Consider the following 7,500-nt stretch of genomic DNA (forward strand, 5'->3'; position numbering starts at 1 on the left):
GATTATCCAATTTGAAGTATTTGTCCAGGTTGATATTCTAGAATTTAGTTCGGTCAAAATCTCATGAGAATTCAGAATTTCCTATTTTTTTTAATTTTGACAGTAGTCAGAGCCAAACATATTTTACTCACTCTCAGGGAAATATTAGCTGTGTTATTTCTAGATCCGAGACGAAGAATAAGTCCCGACTTTCTGCCACGTGTCCTTATTCGGACTTGAATGGTAATGCCCCTTGAGGAAGGAGTAAATGACAAGGCCAATTTTATATACGACTTGGAACTCAGCCTTACTGGGAGTGTGCGTTTGTCTCACTTCAAACCAGTCCATCCACGATCACATTGACACTCAGGTTTATTGAGGCCCCCAACACAAGTTCCTCTAACTCCACATGCACCCAAGCCATAAGAACAAGATGTATCTTATGACAAACATCCTGCCACACTGTCTTTACTTAGAGCAGGCTCTCCCAAATCCATCAGCTGTAACATAACTATGAAACAGTTAAGTATTATCCTTTTTCCAAACCTCCTGAAAAGACAGGCCAGATATTGGTAGTTACCAGCAATGCATTGAATGCCAAAACATAAAAAAAAAAAAAAAAAAAAAAAAAAAATCTGATCAATTCACCCTTTTGGGGTGAAATGACGATAATTTTTCCTGCAAATATACATTATCCTTTTTTCCAAACCTCCTGAAAAGACAGGCCAGATATTGGTAGTTACCAGCAATGCATTGAATGCCAAAACATAAAAAAAAAAAAAAAAATCTGACCAATTCACGCTTTTGGGGTGAAATGACGATAATTTTTCCTGCAAATATACATTTGATGAATCTCTTTTTACCGATCATATATGTAAAATATATTGATTTTAATAAAAACTAATCAATGCAGCGTGAATTATCTTTAGAAAAGGTTGGAACCACAAAAAGGGGGCATCTCTCTTTCCACACATGTTGAGAGTAATATTATTATTGGGTATTCCTAAAGCAGAAAGCCCTTACCTCACCTGACCATTTATAACCAAGTGCAAGTAGCATCCATCTAGTGGCTGAGAAATAAGAGCCTCCTTCCACCCATGGTCATGAGAGTTGGGACGGCTGTGAGCTAATCCACTTAGATGAATGGGAGAGCCGTTGAACCACATCACTGCGTCCTTGTGGTCTCTCCATTGTATTCTAGTCACACAATGAGTGTCATTGTGGTTGAGTTTACTATTCCATCCTTCGCTGCAGTGGTCAATCATAAGCGAGGCGCCCTAGTGAAGATTAAGGTACATTACCAATTGAAATAAGTAGATCCTCTAAGGAATCAATACTGTAATTGGATAATTTTTTTCTAAGAAGCCAATATCTAGTTATTATTGATACTACGACCATTTCTTCAAAAAGCTTCAATCATCAATCAAACGGTTTATCTCTTTACTAACATGGTTATCTGTTCTTGTATGTATGCTGTGCCAGTTCCCATCGTTAACCCTTCTATTCACTTGTAACTTGAGGGGTGCTGCCCCCCCTTCTATAATCATTTGTGCATTTCCCTCAATTACCTGCAGTGCAAGTAATGGTGTTGGTGCGGAGAGTGAACTTTGGGAATAATGTACAAGTGGACCAGCATAGAGAAGGAGAGCGTCTTGTTTCCGCGTAAGAACTCGAAAAGATACTGTTGTTGGTATGCAAGAAGGCACTGGCTGGATCCATGCAAATCCAGAGCCTTTGAATGAACGGGTAAGAATTTTGCACTGGTAACCCCATGAACCACTTGGGCATACGTACCTAGAGGTAAGAAGAACTCATTTGATAACTTTTTTTTCAATGTATGTTCAAGAAATAACACATTGGTTAATTATCAGATTGATAAATAAAACCATGCCATTCTGAGGGAAAATCCAAATATCTTCTAAAATTGGCTTTATATACTATAAGTAATATTCACTTCATAAAAAAGGTCATATTTCTTATTTTGGTAAAATATTCTTGTATAAATGTTCTTGGAAGAAAAATTCTGTAAGTAATAATGACTTCACTGAAAAAAAGGTTATATATCTTTGATTTTGGTAAAATAATCTTGTATAGATGTTCTTAGAGGAAAAATAACCAGTGCACTGATAAAGAAAGTAAGTACTAAACTATTAAAGTAATTCTAAACTCAGTGGAGTTGCTAGTAATTGTATGTTTTACTATTATTCGTCATTATATTTGCATGTGATTAATGGTTTCCTTCATATACCACCTATTCTTGTTTTCAAAAGTTTTAGGGCAAATTGTAACAATCAACCAATGCATTTTGAATTGGAGTGTTAGAAAAACGTTTATCATTTGAATTTTAATTTGCGCAATAACTCTCCAAGCGCTTCCCCCCCCCCCCCACACACAAAAAGTAACAGGCTCTGAGACCTTTTCTTTCAGAATACAACAATAAATATAATAAAGTTTTTTTTAAGATTATTCGTGTATTTGGCATTTGAAAATATTAATACATAACGAGAAGCGAGGATGGGAGATTTAAATGAATTCTGCACGAAATCCAGTCCATACCACATAATATTAAATAGAGATATAAGGAAAGTACAGATATAATCACAGCTAATGCTACTACAATATGAAATAACATTAGACATGCAATGTGTAGCAGTATGCATCTTTGCACCATAGTGTCCTAGTACGATGGATCAATGGGGAACTTTAAATGTTTCTATATTTTTACAAGCAAATATCTGGTAAAAGAAGTGTACATGTTATGGTTAGTAGGAAGCAAAGTTACTGGTTTTGAGTCAAACTATGTCTGATATAAGGATGTGTTATATCTCTGAGATTGTTCATCATCTGTATAGATCAAGCGATGCGGGAAAAAAAAATGGCAGTGGGTGTAGTTACGAACCAATGGGATAAAAAAATTAGTTGTATATGAGTGAGATGTTGGATTGTTAATATTTCCAGGATATAGAATGCTTATTTGGGGCAGTAACGAAAAATTACAAATATTAATAAATGAGATTAAAATGATTGCCCGAAGGGAACGTTGGGAGCAAAAAAAAAAAGAGTAACAATAAAGTAATGAAGATACACTGAAAACAGTAAAATGGAGCAATAATTTTCGTTGAGGAAGGTTGAATAGCAGAAGTGGTTGATTCATATAAGAATCTGGGACTAAATGTAACATTTGATGACAATAAGGGAGACGAGAATTTTAGAAGACTATGTAGGAAACGTATCTAGTTATGTTAAAAAAAAAATGCTGTCCTGAAATGTCTGTAAGAAAATTGGACAAATTAATTACTAGGTTATAAAGAGTACGCACAAGTGTATGCATTTTTTACAATACGGATTAAAACGTCAAATACTAAACTATTATATAGAATAGATAGAATATTTACCTGTTACCATTTTGTGTCTTGATACACCTGCCACCGTTAAGACAAGACGCCGGAGTGCATGTCTCAGGCTCATGAGAGTGGCAGCGAGATGCTCCGGTAAGACGGGGTGTGACTAAGGATATCGCGTTCGTGTCCACTACCTGTAAATTAGTAGTTTTAATCATTTTAATAATCAAAATACTTTAAGAAAATTTCTGTAATAACAGTAATTCTAATAATATTGATATTAATAATGATTATAATCCAAAAACTTCAATAAACGCTAACTATTTGAAAAAAAAATATTGTATAGTGTCACTAGTTATCCTGTATCAGGTTATTTCTTAAACTGGAAGACCATATGATTCGACATGTAGTGGTTTTAACATTCATGGATATAGAAGTAGGCCTACAGCAATACCCTCGTTTCAGATTAGTCTCCATAAAAGGTATAATTTATAAATAAAAATCCTCTGCTACACATCAGAAAGTAATATGTTAAAATCTAAACTGAAGAGAGAACTTCAAACCTAGTTTTCATTGAAAGTTAAGGTAGTGTTTAGATTTATTAATTCTTTATTCCATCTCAGTTTAAAGTATGGACATGTGTTTCATTGTTAAGGCTCATCTCTTTCAGTAAATCCAAAAAGTACACCTGAGTTGCTATCTTATCCATTTTAAGGATTACCTGATTACATTTATCTTCAGCTTTAAAAGTTCGGCTCTTTACTTCAGGTAATGGAACTCTTCGGTCATATATTATATACAAACAACACTTCTTTACACTCTTACTCTATTTTATAAATGATCTATCCATTTCTTAAATCATTTTCCAATATAAATCTTTTGATATCATCCTATTGATTTTTTTATATATAAATGGATATAAAATGTTTGGTGCTAAACGTTAAAGGTAAATTATTTATATCATGAAGCGCCAATGAAATAACTATGAATGCATGAATATTGTCCCTATTGAATGCATTGGATTTACCCATTCATTAGGAATTGAATAAATTAGATTAATTTGCAAAAAGGACTTAATTTCCATAACCCTCGCTTCCAAATTTTCATATAATTTATGATGCAATTTAATGTGTGCTTGAAGAATACGGCGTCAATTACCATTGGGATAAATTCTTGTAAATTTACATTTTATTAGAGTATAAAAAAAATTACTTTATTTACTGATGTGTGCAGTGTAAGATCGTCAATAGTAAAGTTATAAGAAGCAGGCGCTAAATCATTTTCCTTTTATTAACCGAAGCTACAATATATCATATGGCGTTAATGAACGATACTTGTAAATAAAAAAGTAATTCCTAATCAACAATAATTATTTTGTATATACTGTATGATAACGTTTGATACATAAAATCCTCATTTTAAAGAATACAAGTTAACACTGTCTTAAAGAAATAAATTGGGCCACTGAAATATATGGGCTCATGGTACTTGAATTATATTTTTTCCCATATCATTGTAAGGTGAAATATTCTAGTTACGGCTTTCTTTTACCTACATATAGAGTGAAAACGATTAACAAATCTTCTCTTTCTTCACATATAACATTGGCCATTTTACTTAATTGGATAGATAAAGTAACTGGTCGGTCACTATTTTTTCCACACGGTTTGGATAGAAGAAACTCTTCAGCTGTGATTTAAATGTTGGTCAAGAATGGCAGAAGTAAGGGACAGTGACTTTGCTCTAGCAAGCAGGAAAATGCCATAGAGACTGACCATATATACATATGATCAACGCCCAACCCCCACCTCCATTCAAGCTAGGACCATGGATGGCCAATCAATAGGTGCTGATGACTCAGAAGTAGACCCATAGGCTCCCCCAAAACCCTCATTTCTAGCTCACAAGGATGATGAGGTTGCCAACAATAAAGGAACTAACAAGTTTGAGCGTGACTCGAACACCAGTCTGGCGATCACCAGACAAAGACGTTAACAATAGGTCACAGCAACCCTAAAGTGTCTTCTATGAAAGGATATTAAGAAATCAAATCGATTTGCTCTAGTCTTGGAAATTCCCCCTGTGTCACGGCCTTCCACTTTTATGGATAGAATTATCTTGGTTGAAGGTATGAAAACATCATTTACTGTCAAATTCCTTTTCCTCAGCTTTATGAAAAGAAGTGGGCTGAGAGAACTTAATAAAAGTGTAGGAGTGTCAGGTGGCTTATCGATAGTTTGTCGCATCCTTATTCTCACCTTTATTCTAAAAACCGTGACCATCATACTCCTTTCTCTGGAACTTAAGAAAATCAATCATGCAGCCAATGTTTATGTCATCAATAGATTGTCATAAGCCTCCCTTCATATTTCATACATTACATATCTAGTTTCTATTTTCTATTCTTTTATTTCATATATAGGCAATTTATTTCCTTATCTCCTTTCTTCACTGGTCTGCTTTCCTTGTTGGAGCCTTAGGGTTTGTAGCATCCTTCTTTTCCAGCTAGAGTTGTAGCTAATGTAGTAATAATCATAATAATAATACAGTATCCACATCCCTATTGTTATGATTTAGGTATTTCTTGTTTTCTTTTTATTCCCCCGTTTCTAAGAGAATTTGCTATAAAGGATTGCTTTCAAAATTATGGTTCCATGGCTTATAGGAGTCTGCTCACCCAACTAAAGTGCTCAGACAATCTTGCACGGTAATGGATGGTAACATATCTTTCCTTGACATCAACATTCATAAATTTGGTACTGGGTTTAACACATCTGTCCACAGGAAACCAATATTCACAGGCTTATGCACTAAATTCTCCTCTTTTATTCCTATACAATATAAGAGAAATCTTATCTGTACTCTCACTTATAGAGCGTATAACCTTTGCTCTAATTACCTCAACATTCATAAGGAACTGACGTATATTAAAAAACTACTTTATAACAATGGATTCCCGTATAATTTTACTGATACTTATATAGGGACAACACTAAGCAAACTCACGCTACCACCTTGTGAAAGGAAGCTAATTGCTCCTCGGAAAAATATCTTCTTTTCTATTCCATATCTGGGGTCCCACAGTTTTAAAATACGAAATCATTGCAGTAGAATTGTGCGTGAATTTTATCCTCAGGTATCATTGAAGATCGTGTTTTCCCCCTCAAATGCTATAAGCAAATTTTTTAAATTTAAAGACCGGGTCTCAGATGATCTTTGTTCGGGTGTCATATATAAATATGAGTGTGATCGCTGTAATGCATCGTATATTGGAAAAAGTGAAAGACATTACCGTGCAAGATTGTCTGAGCACTTCGGTCGCTCACCTAGAACGGGTAATTATATGGCAAAACCACCCCACTCAGCCATCAGAGACCATTCCTTAAGTGAGGACCACCCAATGTCCAAGGGCAATTTTTCCATCTTGGCCACTTCGCAGAGTAACCTCGACTTAGTAATAATGGAGGCAATATTCCAGCACAAACTAAAACCAAACCTGGGCCGGGCAACGTATGAATTAAATTGTGTTTAATTTTATTTCATGTGAGTTTATAGCGCTGGCGCTTTGATCTTTTATTTTGTATTTAGATTGATTTTATAGTTTTATGTTAATTTCTTATTTTATTTCATAAAGTTTTTGTATGTTCCTTTTAAATTTTCTGTTTTAAATATTCATCATACTATGTTTTAACTTATACAATGTATCCTATTTAAGGCTCTGATGATGGAAACAGATTTTCCGAAAGCTAAGCAATAAAGATGTAGGCCTATATCATAACCCTGGTACTATTATTCATATTGAAACTCCGCTTTCCACGGAATGAATCAATAGCTGATATATATATATATATATATATATATATATATATATATATATATATATATATATATATATATATATATATATATATATATATATATGTGTGTGTGTGTGTGTGTGCCCTCACATACATATATGTGTATATATACGCATGTGGGTAAAGTACTCTTACAACGAAATAACTGATGATTTTTTAAATGTAAAATGTCAATTACGTGTTTAAAATTCATATAAATATTTTCATCGGCCCAGTCTTGCTGTATCCTTAATTACTATATTATCAATTCTTCTTTTTTGTTACCGTTACCAAAAATATTTCCTAAAGTTATCAGCTAGGTAAATATTAAATTGAAAGAGCTC

General features: G+C 33.9%; 1 pseudogene; it reads right to left on the bottom strand.

The window, feature by feature from the left end:
- Window positions 1-7,500, bottom strand: part of LOC137639727 (putative neural-cadherin 2) — a 104,462-nt pseudogene that overhangs the window by 5,729 nt on the left and 91,233 nt on the right.

This window comes from Palaemon carinicauda, chromosome 4 (assembly GCF_036898095.1).
Source record: "Palaemon carinicauda isolate YSFRI2023 chromosome 4, ASM3689809v2, whole genome shotgun sequence".
NCBI classification, from domain to species: Eukaryota; Metazoa; Arthropoda; class Malacostraca; order Decapoda; family Palaemonidae; genus Palaemon; species Palaemon carinicauda.